This window comes from Urocampus carinirostris, chromosome 12 (genome assembly GCF_059441175.1).
Source record: "Urocampus carinirostris isolate Australia breed hairy pipefish chromosome 12, RoL_Ucar_1.0, whole genome shotgun sequence".
NCBI classification, from domain to species: Eukaryota; Metazoa; Chordata; class Actinopteri; order Syngnathiformes; family Syngnathidae; genus Urocampus; species Urocampus carinirostris.
This window is the reverse complement of record NC_142360.1, coordinates 11,651,998-11,670,959: the sequence shown is the minus strand read 5'-3', so window position 1 is coordinate 11,670,959 and position 18,962 is coordinate 11,651,998. Positions and strand designations below refer to the sequence as shown.

At 41.2% G+C, this 18,962-nt stretch overlaps 1 non-coding gene across 1 annotated transcript; it reads right to left on the bottom strand.

Moving 5' to 3' along the window:
• Positions 1–16,435: 16,435 nt before the first annotated feature.
• LOC148354941 (5S ribosomal RNA) lies at positions 16,436–16,554 on the bottom strand. Its single transcript, XR_015852324.1, has one exon. It is a non-coding gene; the product is annotated as a 5S ribosomal RNA (ribosomal RNA).
• Positions 16,555–18,962: the final 2,408 nt, after the last annotated feature.

Below are 18,962 nucleotides of genomic sequence, written 5' to 3'. Positions count from 1 at the left end.
CATTCACACAATTGGAATCAAAACGAATTGTGATGTAAACAATAAGAAAATACTACAAACAACATCAGATAAATAATCTTGTGGTTTGGCAACATTGGTATTTGTATTAATACTTAAATTGAGACAACCCAAGTAACTGCACAAACATATTTTAGTTCATTTTTTTACTCAGAATGAAAAATGATTATTTTATGAATTTGTTGATTCCAAAACATAAATGTGCTGGTTCACTGTACAACATTTAAACCTTTTTCTCTATTTTCCCATTAGTTCAACTTTACTAAGATGAACTGACCAAATTTTGGAAGGTAAAACCCATAAAAATACTGTAAAATAATGTGACAATGTGGCACACCATCTTTCCTTAGAGCAATGTTTTTCAATGAGTGAGCCGGGACACTTTGTCTAGTGTGCCACAGGAAATTGCCCAATTTTATTAGTATTTTATTCGTATTTATCTGTATTCGTATTTAAAAAATAAAATAACTTACTGCCATTGATCACCCTGCTGTAACTTTCATCCATACCGGTAGGTGGGAGCATTTACTTTCTCTCTTTTTATAAAGCAATTACCGGTATCTCCTCATGAGACGGACAGGTACATATATTGATCGCTTATTTCGTTTTTAATGAAGCTGTTTAACATTTTCTAACAGAAAATATTAAAATAAATGGAATAAAGTAAAAATCATAATTTAAATGTTATCTCTATATTCTACAAAAAAGATACATAATGAAAGATGTTTGGTTCCACCAGAAAATCATTTTTGCTCATTTTTAGTTTGTTATCTTTCTAGAAAAAGATCATAAAAATAAATAAAACCTGAAAACAGATGAAACATATACTGTAAGACCATCCTAAATCACAGCAAAATTCTTAAGCAGAATGAATAACATTACCTCCTTACCCACGGTGACCATAAATGATGATCTTAATGTAAAATGTACAGTACTTTATTTACATGAAAACTGGTATTGGCAATTCATCTTGAAACACTTTCTACGGACGGTGTGCCTCAAATTCTCATCTCATCTCATCAGCCGTACCGCTTATCCTCATTAGGGTCGCGGGGGGGCTGGAGCCCATCCCAGCCATCTCCAGGCAGTGGGCAGGGGACACCCTGAACTGGTTGCCAGCCAATCGCAGGGCACACAGGGACAGACAACTCATTCGCTCATTCACACCTAGGGACAATTTGGACCGGCCAATTCACCTGAAATGCATGTTTTTGGAACGTGGGAGGAAACCGGAGTGCCCGGAGGAAACCCACGCAAGCACGGGGAGAACATACAAACTCCGCACAGGAAGTCTGGAGCTGGATTTGAACCCACGACAGGTTCCCATGACATGAACTGTGCCGCACAAGCGCTAACCACTGCGCCGCCATGCTGCTTGGCCTCGAATTATTTTCATGAAAATAAGTGTGCCTTGTGTCAAATAAAGTTGAAAAACACTGCTTTAGAAGATTCCGCCCTAGAGGGAGTGGTAGAATTAATTCCGCACACCTTCATGAAGGCAACTCTACTATATGCCTGGTTCTTTCATTTTGGTTTGTGGGAACATGTAGGATTCAAATCACTTGCTTCTCAAACACACACAAAAAAAAATTGTTGGTTTATCAGACTATGCATCTATAAACATTGATTTAAAAAACTACAGTTCCCTAAATGGTTGTTTATCTTATCCATTGTCAGCATTGATGTATCATATGAAAAATAAACATGTTTAGCCACAAACTGTGTTCTGTTTGATCACACAATTTGCTACATTCCCTGTTGGATATTTACTTTTGAACAGGGAGTGCCAATTTAAAATCTAAATAAAGCCAAGTCTTTGAGTTTTCAATGAACGGAGGCACTGACAGAACATGCTCTTGGAATTCCTAGCTATCGCGAAGGCACGCAGCAATGCTAACCGCTGTTCCCCTCTTCTGTAACTGATTTAACGGTAACCAAACCAGAACCGATACGTTGGCGTGCAAACGAAGCTTACACTCTTGCTTTGTTGACATGTGGTCTCTCAAGTTCATCCCTGCAAAATGCTCAATGACAACTCATGGAAGGGGAACGGGGTGGAGGGCTCCGTATTTAGCATGGATTCAAACAGGAGGGGTCAGAATGTAAGGGAGGTCTTCTTGTCCGTCACTCACTGCGGTGTAATTTTAGCCGACGTGGGGCCGTCAAACACGTTTGCCCGCCGCCCGAAAAAGCAGGAACGTTTCAGCCCGGCTCCGCTCGGTTCGTGTTTAGCGGCGAGCCGCCTAATGGGAGCCGACAGGCTATTTTGGGGGCCATTAGACATCACAAAGTCACCGTTTAGGCCAAATTATGTCCATTTGCTTTTGATGTCCCACGCCGCCAAATTGACGATCTGTTCGTTCCAATCTGATCTCACGCTAGCCAGATGTCTCTGGACGCTGCGTCTTAACTATGGAAGCCAATTTCATTCCCCCAAAAAGTTTGTAATGTTTGAATAAAAACTACAAAGGAACGCTGTGCCCAGAAAAGAATGTGGGTGACTACAGCTTACCTCAACTGAAAAATAATGGCAAACATTTTTTGCATTCCCAAAACATTGCGTTATTTTTCTTGATGTTTTCAGGACAGTCAAATGAGTTCAGCTGAAAACGCAGGTGAGGTGACCTAGATTTAATGAATTTTATAAAACAGCAAGATCGGAAGACTGGTGGCGTCGGGCCACTTAAAGTGACACTTTGTAATATTTGATCACTTGATGTCGCCGTACTGTGTAGTGCAACCAAAAATGACCGCTACGAACAAGAAATACACAGCTACGGAAACCCAATGTGACCAAAAACACACTATTTTCCTTTATTTTTCGCCCAACATCTTATCAGTTTTTGTTTTGGGGGTACCCTTAGTTGTAGGACAAGGTTAAAATCATTAGAAATATATTGACCTCCTAATATTTTTAAAAAGCATGTTTATATTATGATTCAGTTTTTTTTTTGTTTATTATTTAAATCAATGATTTTTTAAAAAATGATTTACATTTATTTTTTTTTCGACAAGGGGGCATTAAATAATACAGAATATCCTTTTGAGGGAAGGACTGTAAACCGGACTGTCATCAGTACTGGGAAAAACACTTTGCCACAAATATGCTTTAAAAATGTACTTGGGTAGCTATTCGGAAAATTTCCATGCTAGCCTTCTTGCTTATGACAGCGCTACTGTGTGAAGGATGCATTAATCAAAATAAAGTGTACTAGCTCACATCTTTATTTGGGACATTTGCTCTACACTATACTATACTACACTTCACTCCACTATGCTATGCTATGCTATGCTATGCTATGCTATGCTATGCTATGCTATGCTATGCTATGCTATGCTATGCTTTATTATAAAGGTTAATTCATTTCGGGAAACACTGCTTTAAAGGTGGTGTCCCTAACTTCAAAATATTCTATTTACTGACGCCATCTTCTGGCTTAAATCATCATTGCAGCCTCTGTCAAGCTCCACTTATTGCACAGGGAAGTACATGATCCTTAAACGTGCTTGAATAAACTTCTTTTTTCATTTTTTTTACGGTTTAAGTTAGCATTTGGAAGGGTTATGAAACAGACGTCTTCTTACTTCCACAACTTTCATTCAAGAAAAAAATGAAAAGCGTGAGCATGCACATAAAACTAATCTCATTTCCCCATCCCTCGGCCTCCTTTCCTCTTGCGTAATGTGCTCCGTCCCAGGAACACCCAGGGTAAAAGTAAGACGAAAGCAGATGGGTGCAGTGGGGAAAATATACAAAGGCTGGTTGAACTCAGTTGGGCATTTTTAACACAGGTGAGAGAGAAAAAAATTCTACTTTCAACTTTTTAAGGAACATCTCAAACTCCGCACTCCACCTTTAATATAGTCACATTGGAATACATATTTTAAACCTTAAGTCTTCAACGCTGGTTTTTGGTCTACAATTAACACTTTACAGTAAAAAAAAAAAAAAAACACAAATTCTTGACGATTACCACTCCTTTGTTTTTACAACGGCTGTTTTGGTTAAACACGGTGAAAAAGTTTGTTTTCAATATGTATTCTCAACATTTAATTTCCCGGAAGTCTGTGGGATAGGACGGAGAAATGGCCAAAAGCCTGGTTGAAACGATACCAAGGTTTAAAAAAATGAAGAGATAAAATAATTGAATTTCAAGATTTCTTTTATGAGTCATTTTCAAACGATTTGTTAGGACTAAATTTTGACCACATTGAAAAGTCAAAAAATGCATCAACTATTAGGAGACAAAATCTGGACTACATTGTTAGGGGTTGAACACAACACAATTTTAAACGTGTCTTTTCGGACTAAATCAAGTCCAAAACAGACCACAACAGATTCAGTCTGAAATCCGACAACCAAAAGACGCCTGGTGCTCGTCCACATTTTATTACATACAGCTTTCTGACGCATGCTGAAACTGTTTTAAATTCCCACAACAAGGCAAGCTCAGCGCTGGCGACTGCACTGCAGCTGATCGGCTAGATTAACAGTAAAACGTGAAGTGTCCAGCAGGTGGCCGAGGTGTCGACATCTTATCATTAAACAGAGATGCTGTAATAAAAGAGGAGGTTGGCGGGGGGCAGCATTCCTGCTTAGCCCTGGCGGGGGGGCAGCGCTGATTTTGGAATCGGGTTTCCTTCATCTATCAGCGGCAATTACAGGCTTGGACGCCTTTTGGAACCTCAAAAGATTTTTTTAATATTTCACATTCGATCTCCCTCCTGAAAAGAAGCTGGCCATTATTGCTGATCCAGAACAAGACTCTGAGGACTGAAACAACTCGACTTGAACCGAACGCTAACAGGCAGAACTATTGCATTTCATTTGGGGCGTACATCCTTCCCCCCCGGGGTAAAATGAGCTCAACCCAAAAACTGCAGTCGCCCCGATGTCGACTGACATCTTAATGTTTAACCCAAAAGAAATTGCTTCGCATTCTTGTGTGGAATCAATTTGAAATCAGACACGATAAAGACTGTGCCTTCGTTGGAACGTTTTTGTCATCTTTTTTTTTAGTTTTGCTGAACGAGCAAAGGAAAAAAGCAATCCCACAATGGCAGAAATTAGCAAAACCTTGTTCAAAAAACGGGATGATTGGCTTTAAAAATAGAAAATTGTTCAAAATTTGAACATGTCGTAGAAAATGTATGGGGTACTTTTAAAAGTAACTATTTTTGTTCTTATGTCAAACTATTTATCACCTTCCTAAGAGCCAATGCAACCTTTAACTCCCATCTCCAACACACATAAGCGCAACGCACACAGCAATTTTTCTGTACTACTTCCACACATATTTATCAAACTGTATATCAGTAATTGTCATGACTGCCCATTACCCTCACCTGTGCCCGCTCGTTTGGCTACAGCTGGTGCTCGTTTGGCTCCAGCTGGTGCTCGTTTCCTGATTGGTTCCCTTCCTATTCAAACTCAACGCTTCCAGTCACTCCTTGTCAGTCTGTCAACGAACCTCTGTACTTGCAAGGCAAGCATTTTGATTTTGGCTCCCGTTCTCATCCAAGACCCGTCCTGTATCCTGTATCCGGTTTCGATCCTGTCTGTCCCATATCCTGTATACTGTATTGATCCCTGATCCAAGCCCCGTTATTTTGTATCCTGTCTGTCGTGTCCTGTCCGGTATCATGCTCATTATGGATCCCGTCTGTCCCGTATCCTGTACCCTGTACCGATCCCTGATACTAGCCCCGTTATCATGTATCCTGTATCCGGTTTCGATCCTGTCTGTCCCCTCCTGTTCGGTATCCTGCTCATCTGCCCCTGGCTTCCTGTTTTCCCGCGCCTGACTTCTCTGCCCCAGCGATCGCCGAATGTTTGTGTTCCCGCGCAAGATAGATAGATAGATAGATAGATACTTTATTCATCCCCGTAGGGAAATTCACACTTCCAGCAGTCTACCCCGTTGTTTATTAAGAGATTAACATGATGCCCTAGGGGTGCTTGCAGCGGAGTGATTGACGTCACAGGCCAGTCCAAAAGTTCGACATCCCTGCGGCAGATGGAAATCTTTTTCTTTGTGTCCAGGGATACACCACCTCGTGTTAGCGAGTCCGTCTCCTCTCCGATTCCCGTAGGCTTTCGTGTCTCCCTGTGCGCTTCGATGTTTTCCACCAGCACTCGTTGATCTCATTTGGTAGTGAGTTCGCATTTTCCATGATTGCGGATTGTACCGAAGACTTATAACGCCGCTAGCCGCTTAGCTAGCTCCGGTTCTTCCTCCACGATAGGCCCCTTCATCACGCCGGCACGAGAATTCTTCAGGGCAAGGAGTTGATTCCTTGAATAAACGCATTTTTGTGCGCTAAAACCCATGTCCATAGGATAGAAGTGATCCATAGTGTAGTTGTCAAAACGGGAAGAAAAACACCGAAGATAGAAGCAGACAATAAAACAAAAAATCACAAAAAGTGAGAGATAACAGGGGAGCTGCTGGAAAGGCAGCCGCTCATGGCAGCGCCGCTTTGATGTTTTTAAGACTGTTCCGCTTCAGTAAACAGAGCTTGGTGTGAAAAAGTTATGCGTTTGGGTCTACCGTCTGACAGTAATATATTATTATTATCTGTGGACATTATAATATCTTTAGATTGTCTTATTTTGCATTGAAAAGAGAAGCCCTCAAAGGTTGTTGTACTACTTTGGAATGAGAATAAATACATCTGCTCACAAAGTTGTATGCTATATTTAATTACGTATTTTATTTGCTTATAAGCTGTTTGAGATTGATATATTTTGCTTAATTCCGCTGATTTTATATTATTATTTATTCAACAAAATAGTTATGCAAATAATCAGATAATCTTTGATCATCTTAAGTATTGTTTTTGTTACTTTTATAAAAAAACAAGGAAAGCAAATATAGTAAAACTGAAAAAGAAACATGTTAAAAATACATTAAAATAAAAAATTACAGCAAAAATATTGACCGAAATGAAATTATTAAGATTAAAATACAAATTAAATTGAAAATCAAAATTAAATATTGACTAAAAAGAATATTGTACAAGGCAGCACAGCAGCGCAGTGGTTAGCGCGTGTGCGGCACAGTTCTGAGGTCATGGTATCAAACCTTCCTGTGTCGGGGTTAGCATGTTCTCCCCGTGCTTGCGTGGGTTTCCACCGGGCTCTCCGGTTTCCTTTCACATCTCTCTAGGTGTGACTAAGCGAGTGAGTTGTCAGTCCCAGTGTGCCCTGCAACTGGCTGGCAACCAGTTCAGGGTGTCCCCTGCCCACTGCCTGAAGATAGCACCCCCTGCTGAGGATAATCGGTGCAGATAACGGATGGAATATTGTACTTACATACATATGTACAACATGCACATTTGCAGAGGTGTGTCTGCCTGCTCCATAAGCACTAAAATCCCATCATACCACCCCAACTTAGACCTGATTTCACCTTGTCCTAAGAGTGCACTAATTTCAGACAACCAATTGTCAGATAATAGAAACTACCAAGCATGGTCTGCTGTTTGCGTTGTAAACAAGACATTGTCTGGCACAAAACTACGTAAACTCAAGTGAGTGTGAGTGCTGTGTTTTTTTTTTAAACAAAAAACAAAAATGGTTTCATACCTGTATTAAACAGAAAAATAGAAGTACCGTGTACTAGTGGTTTACTGATTCCTGAGCCCCCAAAAAACATCATTGGTTAAACATCGACCAGATAGTGGTCCGCTGCGACATGGCGAGGGTTAATGGTACAGTATATTATGTTTTTTGGGGCAGTGGAGTCTGGAGTAGCCTTGGTGACACGCAGACTTAAAGTGTGATTTATGTTGCCAAGGTTTAATTGGCAGAGGAGGACGTCGGCCCTAAACTCCACAGAGGCCGCTGGCATGTCATCCATCTTTTATCCCGCTTCGCTGTTCCTCTTTGGAAGCCGTGATTTAACACTGTGCACCACCACCATGGCTCCATGGGAATCTTATTATCCATTTATTTAAAAAATAATAAGGTATAATATAAGAAAGGGGACTATAAGACCCGGCATTGTAAAATTACAATAGTTTATATTTTCCAAAATGTGGTATAAATGCTTTTTTGCTAAACAAGAATTATGTTTCATACTCACAATTATTCTGGGTGGGAAATCTGTGTAGAAGCCTTGGCCATACATGCGGAACTTTCACAATCTGCTGAGAAACAACACTGTGTTACCTTGGACCGGGTATATCATAAATAATTATGTTTTTCAAGATCCATGAACGTGAAATCTGGGCCTTTCAGGGTGTTTTTTATTTGACCGCTAGATGTCCTTGTATTGTGTGTCCTAAAAAGCACAATGAAGAATACAAGCTCTAGAGACTCAAAGTGACCAAACTGCACCCTTGGTTTTCAAAGAAATTGCCAAGCCTTTTGCAGGCTTTTTGGTTATGTGGAGTACCTGTAGCATCAAGATGTCAGATAAGTATGTCAGCTCCCACTAGATAAAGCTCGTGATATGTCAATTAATGTTGGTTTCTTGACCTACGAGTATTTAAAAATGCACGTTTACCAATGTAACAGTTGTCTATAGTTTAAAATTTAAACTATAGACAACTGTCTATGTGCAAGACCCCAACAATGATGATTTAAACTTTAAATCATCATTGTTGGGGTCTTGTTCACGAGTGAGGGTAGGATGGAACGGGAGATCGACAGACGGGTTGGTGCAGCGTCTGCCGTCATTCGGACCCTGTACCGGTCTGTCGTGGTGAAGAGGGAGCTGAGCCGAAAGGCAAAGCTCTCGATCTACCAGTCGATCTACCTTCCTACCCTCACCTATGGTCATGAACTTTGTGTCATGACCGAAAGAACTCGATCCCGGATACAAGTGGCTGAAATGAGTTTCCTCCGCAGGGTGGCTGGGTTCTCCCTTAGAGATAGGGTGAGAAGCTCAGTCATCCGGGAGGAACTCGGTGTAGAAGCTCAGTCATCCGGGAGGAACTCGGTGTAGAGCCACTGCTCCTCCGCGTTGAGAGGAGCCAGTTGAGATGTCTCGGGCATCTAATAACGATGCCTCCTGGACGCCTCCCTCGGGAGGTGTTCCGGGCATGTCCCACCGGCAGGAGGCCCCGGGGGCGGCCCAGGACACGTTGGAGAGACTATGTCTCTCGGCTGGCTTGGGAACGCCTCGGTGTCCCGTCGGATGAGCTGGAGGAGGTGGCTGGGGATAGGGACGTCTGGGCTTCCCTTTTAACGCTGCTGCCCCCGCGACCCGACCTCGGATAAGCGGAAGACAATGGATGGATGGATGGATGGATGTTTTGTATTTATAATTGACATTTTACCACTAGAAGGCGTTATGTGATACACATTGTCTCCTTTAGCTGTTTGAAAGGTATGAATGCAAAAGAATAATCTTGTAATTATACATTGATACACAAACTGTTGGATTTCAGTCAAAGTCAATGAAACTTTATTTTTTTTATTTTACTCTGGTCAATTTGCTTTTATTTGAAACATACACAATATTACCCATATAGAAAAAACAACAACCCTTCACCAGGTTTATCAGGCAACAGGTGTATTCTGTCATCACAAAAAAGATTTTAAGAGTTCATGAACACAATTGAAAAAAAAAACATTCAAAAATTTTGGTGAAAAAGTAGGGTTGAAATATCCCTAAAATAAAATTTAAATCGTTTTAATATGGTACACTCCAATACTCTACCTTAATTTAACATGACAAAAAGACAAATAACCCCACTCCATTTGGTTTCTTCGTTTAACCATAACAAACTAAAGTGACTGAGAAATCAGGGTCATATTGACCTTAGTAGTCCCTTTTATTATACAGAGAAAAGTTTGTAGGAGTGACATGCAGTCAGGAGGGGCAGTCTCTTACCTATATTCATGGAAATATAATATATATAAAATACACAATGAGTTAAGTTATCACATTTAATCTGTGTTTGAATAAAATCTAATTTGACTTCATCGGTCCATTTTTACAAGCAGTGGACCCAATTTTTACAAGCAGTAGACCCAACCTTTTCACACAATGCTTTATTAAGGGATCAGGGAAGTCAGGGACAGGGGAAAAGAAAGCGATCTGGTGCTTGCTGGACAGGTGGATCAGGAAGCCCCCGCGGCCGATGACGGAAGGCGAGGCGGAAAGGCAGGGCTGGAGAGCCAAGCGTGATCGTGGACCAGACAAGTCGGGTAGCCGGGACAGGAGAACAAAGCGTCATCGCGGATTGGAACAAGTTGGGTAGCCAGGACGGGAGAACAAAGCGGGATCGTGGATCGGAACAAGTCCGGTAGCCGGGACGGGAGAACGAAACTGTTTCTCGATACAGGAAACAAGGGACGAAATCAGGGAGTATATGGGTAGCTGGGACAGGAGAACAGAGCGTGGATCGGGGATCAGTACAGGAATCAGGGGACAGAATCAGGCAGGATACGGGTAACTGAGACAGGAGAACAGAGCGTGAATCGGGATCGATACAGGAAACGGGGGACGTAATCGGTGGCCGTGACAGTAGAACGGAGCTTGAGTCAGGGATCGATACAGGAAAAAGGTCAGGATCAAAACGGGAGCCAGAGTCAAAAACTGCTTGTTTGGTTTGTCTTCCATGCGCTGAGGTCCGCAGACGAACTGACCAGGCGTAAACGGGAATGAAGTGCTTAAATAGAAGGAGGGCTAATTAGGGATTAAGTGGCAGCTGGGGCTGAAAGAGTGACCGCAGGTGAGGGCAATTGACAAATCGTGACAAAAGTCAAAAATAAATTGCTTTATTTCGTACCCAGATATTTGCTAAGTGACTGTAAAAAGCAATAATAAAAAGAATGGAATTGGGTATACTGTTGTCTCATGACTAGACACATGTGGTAAATTCCATTAAACATTAAATATGGTGCAGCCTTTATTTCTAATGGTGGCAAAGAGTAAAACCGCGAGGTGCTCTTTTCAGCAACGCATATGCTCTCAACGAAAAAACACAGCAGTGATGTCTGGAAACATTTATGATGCTCTTTAAGATAAATTAGTGTCATGAACGAGAACAGGATCAGGACCTGAACGCGTGACGTATCTCAAACAAACTTTTTATTTTACGGGAAATGGGGAGTCAAACACTTTAGGCAGCAGTCTGGCGTGAAATGATAGGAAGCCAGAGATCGACGAGATCGATACCAACTGCCCGAGTTGTTATCGGACAGATGGGATCGATACCGGACAGGACAGACAGGATCGGTAATGAAACAGGATATAGAAAAATAAACAGGACAAACTTAACGGGAACGAAAACTGGAGAGATTAATAAACAGGACAAAAATGGATGGAAACTAAACTAAAAACCGATATTAAACAGGACAAAATAAACGGGAACAATACCGTACAGGAAGTACCAACAGGGACATGACCGAGTCGACCACCAAACATGAAAGCACTGAGCTTAAAAAGACGGAACGTCAATCTGTTAATGAGCCGCAGCTGGCGGCACACGAGCGGGGCCAATTGGGCGCCATGGCAACCGTGACCATTAGTCCCTATTTTTGACAGCACTATTCATATAAAAAGTAACAGGAGCAAAACGAGCGGGTTAACAATACATTATTGAATATTTACAATGTACTTGCAATATTTCAACTTTTTCACCCGCAAATCAAGTCCTCAATTTATATATTCAGATTGAACAGCAGTGGAAGTCATCCATCATAAACGTTCCAATTGTATGTTCAGAATCTGTCAATGTCAGGTCGCTTAAGTTCCCTCTAATCCTTGGGAGGTGATAACAAGTAAATGCAATTTGGTCCAGCACACAGTAACAAGCAATGATATAGGTCTCACATTTAACGCGCTAGAGACCTCACTCACGGCTTTCTTTTCGGGACAGTAGTAAATATGTGCACGTCACCGGGCTTACAATGTAAGAAATGGACGTAAATGAGTTTATTAGTTTTTATGGCAGTTTCAGCCTGCAGTCTAAAATCAGTTGTGGCTCATTCAAAGACAAATCTGAGTTTCGTTCTTTAATTTGATCGTGCGGCTATTAATATGGTGCGCTTTGAAGTCGGGAATTTACAGTGAAACTTCTAAACCCAAGCCTGAAATAGCTGTCCATCTCGGTTTTAAAAGCTGCCATTTTGGGGGAGCCCCCAAATAAAACCTGTGAAATGGCCCGAATCGGATGTACACATTAAAGTCGCATGTTCAGTGTTTCATGAGCCACTTTTTTCCCAGCGAGCAGATCTGAGCTGCGGAAGCGCTGCGCAAATAAACTCTTCTTGAAAGTCCATTCAGCAGCAAGAAGTCGTCGGTGTAGGCATCGCGGCCTCTTTGATTTTACTCATAAAACTGGGAATTTTTTCCGGGTTCACCATACTCCCCGAGGAGCCACGGTTGAAAAAAGCAAGGAAAGAAAGAAGAAGGAACGCACATCTTGGCCAGGCGTGAAAAATTGCATCCAGATTGTGCATGGAGTCTTCTTCTTGGAGCTTCCAAAATGTTATTGAAGGAGGGAAAGTCGTTATGGAGAAGAAAAAAAAAGTACTTTCATGTTTGGTGGTCACATCAAAGCTGAATGACTCGCTCTCTTTGTCTGAAGAAATGAAACAATATTTAGATTTTTAAAAAGGGGAAACAGTGATAGAAAAAACAGATACAATAAATTACTGCAGTTGATGAATATGTAATGAATGAAAGAAAACATAAAATACAAATAGTTCACTTAAAATGGTTTAAACGTATAGTCATCTTGGGAATATGAAATTAAATACGCGCTTCCATCACTTTTCAAATGAGTTGTACAATATGTGAGTTCTTTTGTCCATTTTAATATCTTCCTTTTGTTGGCAAGTGTCAGAAATTGCTTTTTCTTTGCCACTCCGCCATGCAGGCCAGCATCTCCAAGTGTCATGGCCAGAACGGAATTAGGACCCAGATGTGTAACGTTAGCCACAAGTTTATTGAGATAAAGAGGAAAGGCAGCGCCCGCGATCTGGTGCTCGCTGGACGCGGGAAGCAAGCCGCTCACAGAATCGGAACGTGTTCCGAATGCGGAACTGGATCTTCCGGAGCGGGAGATCGTGGTGTCGAAAAAACAGGTCGCTAGCCAGGAAAAGAGAACCAAACGTGGTCGGGATCAAAAATGAGTCGTAAGCCGGGACGGGAGAGGAAAACGTGGTCAGTGTCAAAAAACAGGTCGTAGCTGGAGACAAACGGGGAAATCAGGAACGGACAAGTGGAAAAACGGGTGCAAAAAGCGGGACCGACGGGAGTCAGAGTCAAAGTGCTTGCCTTGTAGAAAGAGAGGTTTGCTGACGGACTGACAACAGGCGAGTGAAAGGACTGAGCTTAAGTAAGATGGGGAACTGATCGGGAAGCCCGCAGCGGCTGGCGACAAACGAGCGGGCACTGGTGAAACTAATCAGTCACCATGACACCGAGTCACATCTACACTGGTGTTTTGTGGGTACTATTTAACCAAGCTGCTAGATAAAGACCTGCAAGGCATCATTTTCTATAGAGATTCTTGTGTACTTGTTCTCTTGCTTGGTTTTGCAAGGGTCCTCCTGATTCTTCTTCTACTGTGTGCTCTTCTCTGAAAGGAGTATTACACATTGTTGCAGGAAATTTTCAGTTTCTATGCAATTTCCCGCATTAAATAGCTGTCATTTTTTAGATCAGGAATAGACTGTTGAGTTTCACATGAAGGTTTCCTTTTTCTGGACAATCTGAAAGTTTAATCACTCCCACAAATATACAGTAATGCTCCTGACACTCACAAACTCAAATGAAAGTATGTTTAATGACTTTTCTAAGCAACTAAACTGTGTTTAGCTGTAATTGCACACAGGTTTTCTAGGAATCTTTAGCCTTCTAACACAATAAGCAAACACAATTTTATATAAGAACACCAGAGTGCAGATTGCTGGAAATTAACCTCTATACACCAACATAGATATTGCATTAAAAACATACATTTGTAGCTAGACTAATCATTAAACACGTCAACAGTGTGTGGGGTGTATTTTTAATTAGTTTAATGGTCCCACGGCTTGCTGGGGCACCAAGAAGGACGCAACTCTGGACAGCTTTCTTCACTCTTGACAGTTCCTGGACGTTTTTTTGTCGTGGCAAACTTTGCACCAGTCAAATCCTTAATGTTGTGGGCCCAGTTCTTTTTAGGTCTTCCACTCCTCCTGCCCCGTGGGACTGTGCCCTGCAGAGTTATCTTGACCAGTCCTGATGATCTTGGGAGGTGACCATACCGCTAAAGTTTCTGCACACAGTTGACAACAGTTCTTTGAAAGGTCCAATGTTCCTCCTAATGGTGTTGCGCACCTTCGTTTGTGTCATTGGCTCTGTAGCTGATGCCTTGAAGTTTCCTGTAGCATCGTATCTCCATGGCCTGGATTTTCTTTTCCAGTTTTGCTGTGAGAGTTCATGTCTCGCAAGCATAGAGAAGATGGAATTAAACAGCGCTTGCACGAGTCTGATCTCTAAAATCACTGCTCTGTTCTGGTCCCTCCAGATTTAGGTCTGGCAAGTGCGGCTGTGGTTTGAGCTATCCTGGCCATTATTTCTGGTTCTGATCCCTCTTCTGACATGACAGCTCTAAGATATTTAAATTTGGTGACAAAGTCTAGCTCCCTGTGGTTGATGGTGATGCTTGTGGTGATACCTTGGAGATTGTTTGTCATTAATTTAGTTTTTTCTGTCCTGATTTCCATACCATACTGTCTTTATGTTTGTCCAGGTGATTGATCAGATCTCTGAATTCCTGTTCGTCTCCTGCCAATCCCGCAATATCATCAGCAAAACGAAGGGTAATGTTATGTACCCCAATACTGACTGTACCTTCATGTTGCTCCAGAGCTTCCGACATGATCCTCTCCACAAATATGTTGAATAACGTTGCAGCGAGAATGCAGCCTTGTCTCGCACCGACTGTGGTTTAAAACCACACTCAAATGGTACCATTGATCAGTTTAATGTTGTTTTCATTTAAAAACAGTGCTTTTGACTTATTAGCAAAGTAACAGGAATTCAAGTGAAGCCCTACAAAATTGTGGTCACGTTTTCTGCTCTTTATCTCAAAAATGGAAGGTATGATCTCGAAACTGAAGGAGTTTTCCAAACTGGACTTTGAATCAAAGAAGGTGATAGGAATTAAGGGAGAGAATTCACTGTTTTTCTATACATAAAAAAATGGTTGGCATATTTTGTCTTCCAAATAACGGATCTTATTCATAACTTTGAGAATACTGTCACAAACCAGGAACGGAGACGGCACCCAATTGCGTTCGTTTTACTCAGTTTTATTAAGAAGGAGAACAGGACTTGCATCCACGATCTGATAATGGTCGGTCACGGGTAGTATATAGCAGGAACGCGGAAGTGGCACTTCCGTGTCGAGCGAGGGTAGTCGTAGACAACGAGAAAAGCAGGTCGATGGCTGGGGCGGAGGAGCAAAACAGAAACGGGTCCAGAAAAGAGGTCGGCAACAGATATCAGGCAGGAAACAGGGCAGGAAAGAGTCGGAAAGTCACAAAAAGCTTGCCTAGCTGGGAGCATAGGTTCGCAGAAGATCGGACAAGTGTTTTTAGCAAGGCGGGAGTTTAAAAAGAGTCAAACAGCCAATCAGGGTCTGTGGCTGTTGACAATACAAGCCAACTGCTGCACAACTTTGATTTGTAATTGTGTGAATTGCTGTACAAAAATGTAAGTCAATTTTGTTATGTTTTATATTATTTTTCTCTTCACATTTTTTATGAATATTTGCCATTTAGGAGGGGGTCTCGCCTAGGGAATAATTTTGTGTAGAACCGCCAATGGATGAACAATAAGATCCTTTATTTGTAGATCTGACTGCCTCACTAGACATAAACTTCACTGAACATTACTGAGTTTGAATAAATACAAATCTAATTTAGCTAATTCCAAGCCATGTCATATTGAAAATTATATTTGATTTTTTTTGTATACTATTTTTAAGTTCTATTGTGTTTTTAAAAACATATACTCTGAACCCAGGTTTATCTTGGGGGTTATTTTTCAAAAAGAACACGTGAAAGGCAAAATCCATGAAGTAGAAACTTTTATTAATTTGTTTTTAACTTTACAATTGTTTCAAAATTAAATACCCGACAGCTTTCGCCCATCCCTTAGAACGTGTCCAAAAATCCCACTATCTTTTTACAACACCTCTCCAATCATTCCTATCACCAACAATACACACACATATATATCCATATATAAAAGTATATATATACATATTTATAATCAACACTGCGGAAGTTGCAGTGCCACTGTTTGCCAAGAGGGGTAAATATTTATAAAACAACAGGGGTTTAATATGTGTGTAATTCTTCATTTATTTGTTTTGCAAACAGGTTGTGAAAGAATGCTGTATCCGTCCAAAAGGGGCTGCTCCGAGGCCAGAAAAAATACCCAAAAGTTTGCTGGAAGTAAAAAACTTACAGCACCTGGTATTCCCAGGCGGTCTCCCATCCAAGTACTAACCAGGCCCGACCCTGCTTAGCTTCCGAGATCGGACGAGATCGGGCGTGTTCAGGGTAGTATGGCCGTAAGCGAAAGAAGAGAGAGAATTTTCAGTATTTATAATCAACATGCATTTCAGGTGAATTGGCCGGTCCAAATTGTCCCTAGGTGTGAATGAACGAATGAGTTGTCTGTCCCTGTGTGCCCTGCGATTGGCTGGCAACCAGTTCAGGGTGTCCCCTGCCCACTGCCCGGAGATGGCTGGGATGGGCTCCAGCCCCCCCGCGACCCTAATGAGGATAAGCGGTACGGATGATGAGACGAGATGATATATATATATATATATATATATATATATATATATATATATATATATATATATATATATATATATATATATATATATATATATATATATATATATATATATATATATATATATATATATATATATATATATATATATATATATATATATATATATATATATATATATAGCGGCGCAGTGGTTAGCGCTTGTGCGGCACAGTTCATGTCATGGGAACCTGTCGTGGGTTCAAATCCAGCTCCAGACTTTCTGTGCGGAGTTTGTATGTTCTCCCCGTGCTTGCGTGGGTTTCCTCCGGGCACTCCGGTTTCCTCCCACATTCCAAAGACATGCATTTCAGGTGAATTGGCCGGTCCAAATTGTCCCTAGGTGTGAATGAGCGAATGAGTTGTCTGTCCCTGTGTGCCCTGCGATTGGCTGGCAACCAGTTCAGGGTGTCCCCTGCCCACTGCCCGATGATTGCTGGGATGGGCTCCAGCCCCCCCGCGACCCTACTGAGGATAAGCGGTACGGCTAATGAGATGAGATATATATATATATATATATATATATATATATATATATATATATATATATATGTATATATACAAAGAAATAAGAAGAAAACAATTGTGAAAAAGGAAACAAAAGAAAAAATACTATAACAAAAGGAAAAAAAGGGATGAAAGAAGACAACACAATACACTTTACTTTTTCATATACGTCCATTAACACTGGAAACACAGTATATATAATTGAATTATATATATTGCATTTTTTAACCGTTTTTATGCTTAACACATTTTAATGTCAACAACAAAGAACCCCCCCAAAATGCATATTGACAATCGCAAGAAAAAAAAGGCATCTTGGAGGAAACCAGCTGTTGATTGGTGGGAGCCGGCTCCCTTGGTTCACTTCCAAGAGCTGGTTCATAGAGGTGTTTCGTTCGCGACCGACTCGAGTCGTGAGACTTCATTTTTTCGCATATCAGCCGTCATTAGTACATACGATATTCGCTATCGCATGTAACTATATAGTAGTTGCTATTTTGAAAGTTGACATGAGGTGACGAGGAGAGACGAAAACTGCGCCGTCAAACGTCTTCAGGTTTGAACATGACACACAGCAGCCAAAGTAACGCATCACTTTTGACCGTCAGTAACGGTTACGACGTTGTTTGACGAAAAAGTAATTCGTTACACCACTCGATTACATAAAAAATAACACCGTTACGTAACGGCATTATCACGGCATTATTTCCAACACTGGACTCGTCATGTCACGCAAGAAATGGTTTTACAAGCCCATCTTGAAAAAGATAGAGAAGTCTCGCTAACATTGTGCCTTTCCCAGTTGCCCTGAAATGGTGGATCATATCTTTGACGCTTTCTCCCCCCAATAGAAAACCAAGGTAGCAGCTGTTCACGGGGTGAAAAATTGCATAACATGAGTGTGGATGTGGTGCTAATAAATGTCCTATGTCTAAAACAAAAAGAAATGTATGATACATTTTCATACCTTGTTTGGCTCCTTTGATAACTGTCAAGTCAAGTCTTTTTTATTTGTATAGCCCTTAATCACAAAGAGTTTCAAATGGCTGCACAGGTTATTGCAAACCACAGACTATTATTACAGACTATTGTTACACCATCACCTGGTCTAAAACCTACACGAGGGCAAGGAAAAACTAAAAAACCTCAACATGAGGAAAATGAAGAAACTTTGAGAAGGGACCTCCCATGTGGTAATCCCCCTTCCAGGATGACCAGGCTGCAATGAATGCTGCAATAACAAGTAATAAACAGATATTGTCAACATAAAATATAAGTTATTAATATGCTATAGAGTAGAAGTGTGTTTTAAGCCTAAATTTAAACATTTCCACTGAGGTTGCAGATCGAATCTCAGGAGGAAGAGCATTCCACAGCACCATGGCCCGGATGGAGAACGCTCTCGAACCTGCAGAAATCTTCTTGGCTCTTGGAATCACTAGTAGACCAGCGCTTTCAGAACGAAGGCCCCGGACCGGAACATAAGGGGGAAATCAAATCTGAAAGATATGAGGGAGCAAGTCCATGCATGATTTTGTATAATACCAAGAGAACCTTAAAATCACATCTTAAGCTAATACGGAGCCAATGCAGGTTAGCTAAAATTGGGGTAATGTGGTCAAACTTTCTTGTCTTAGT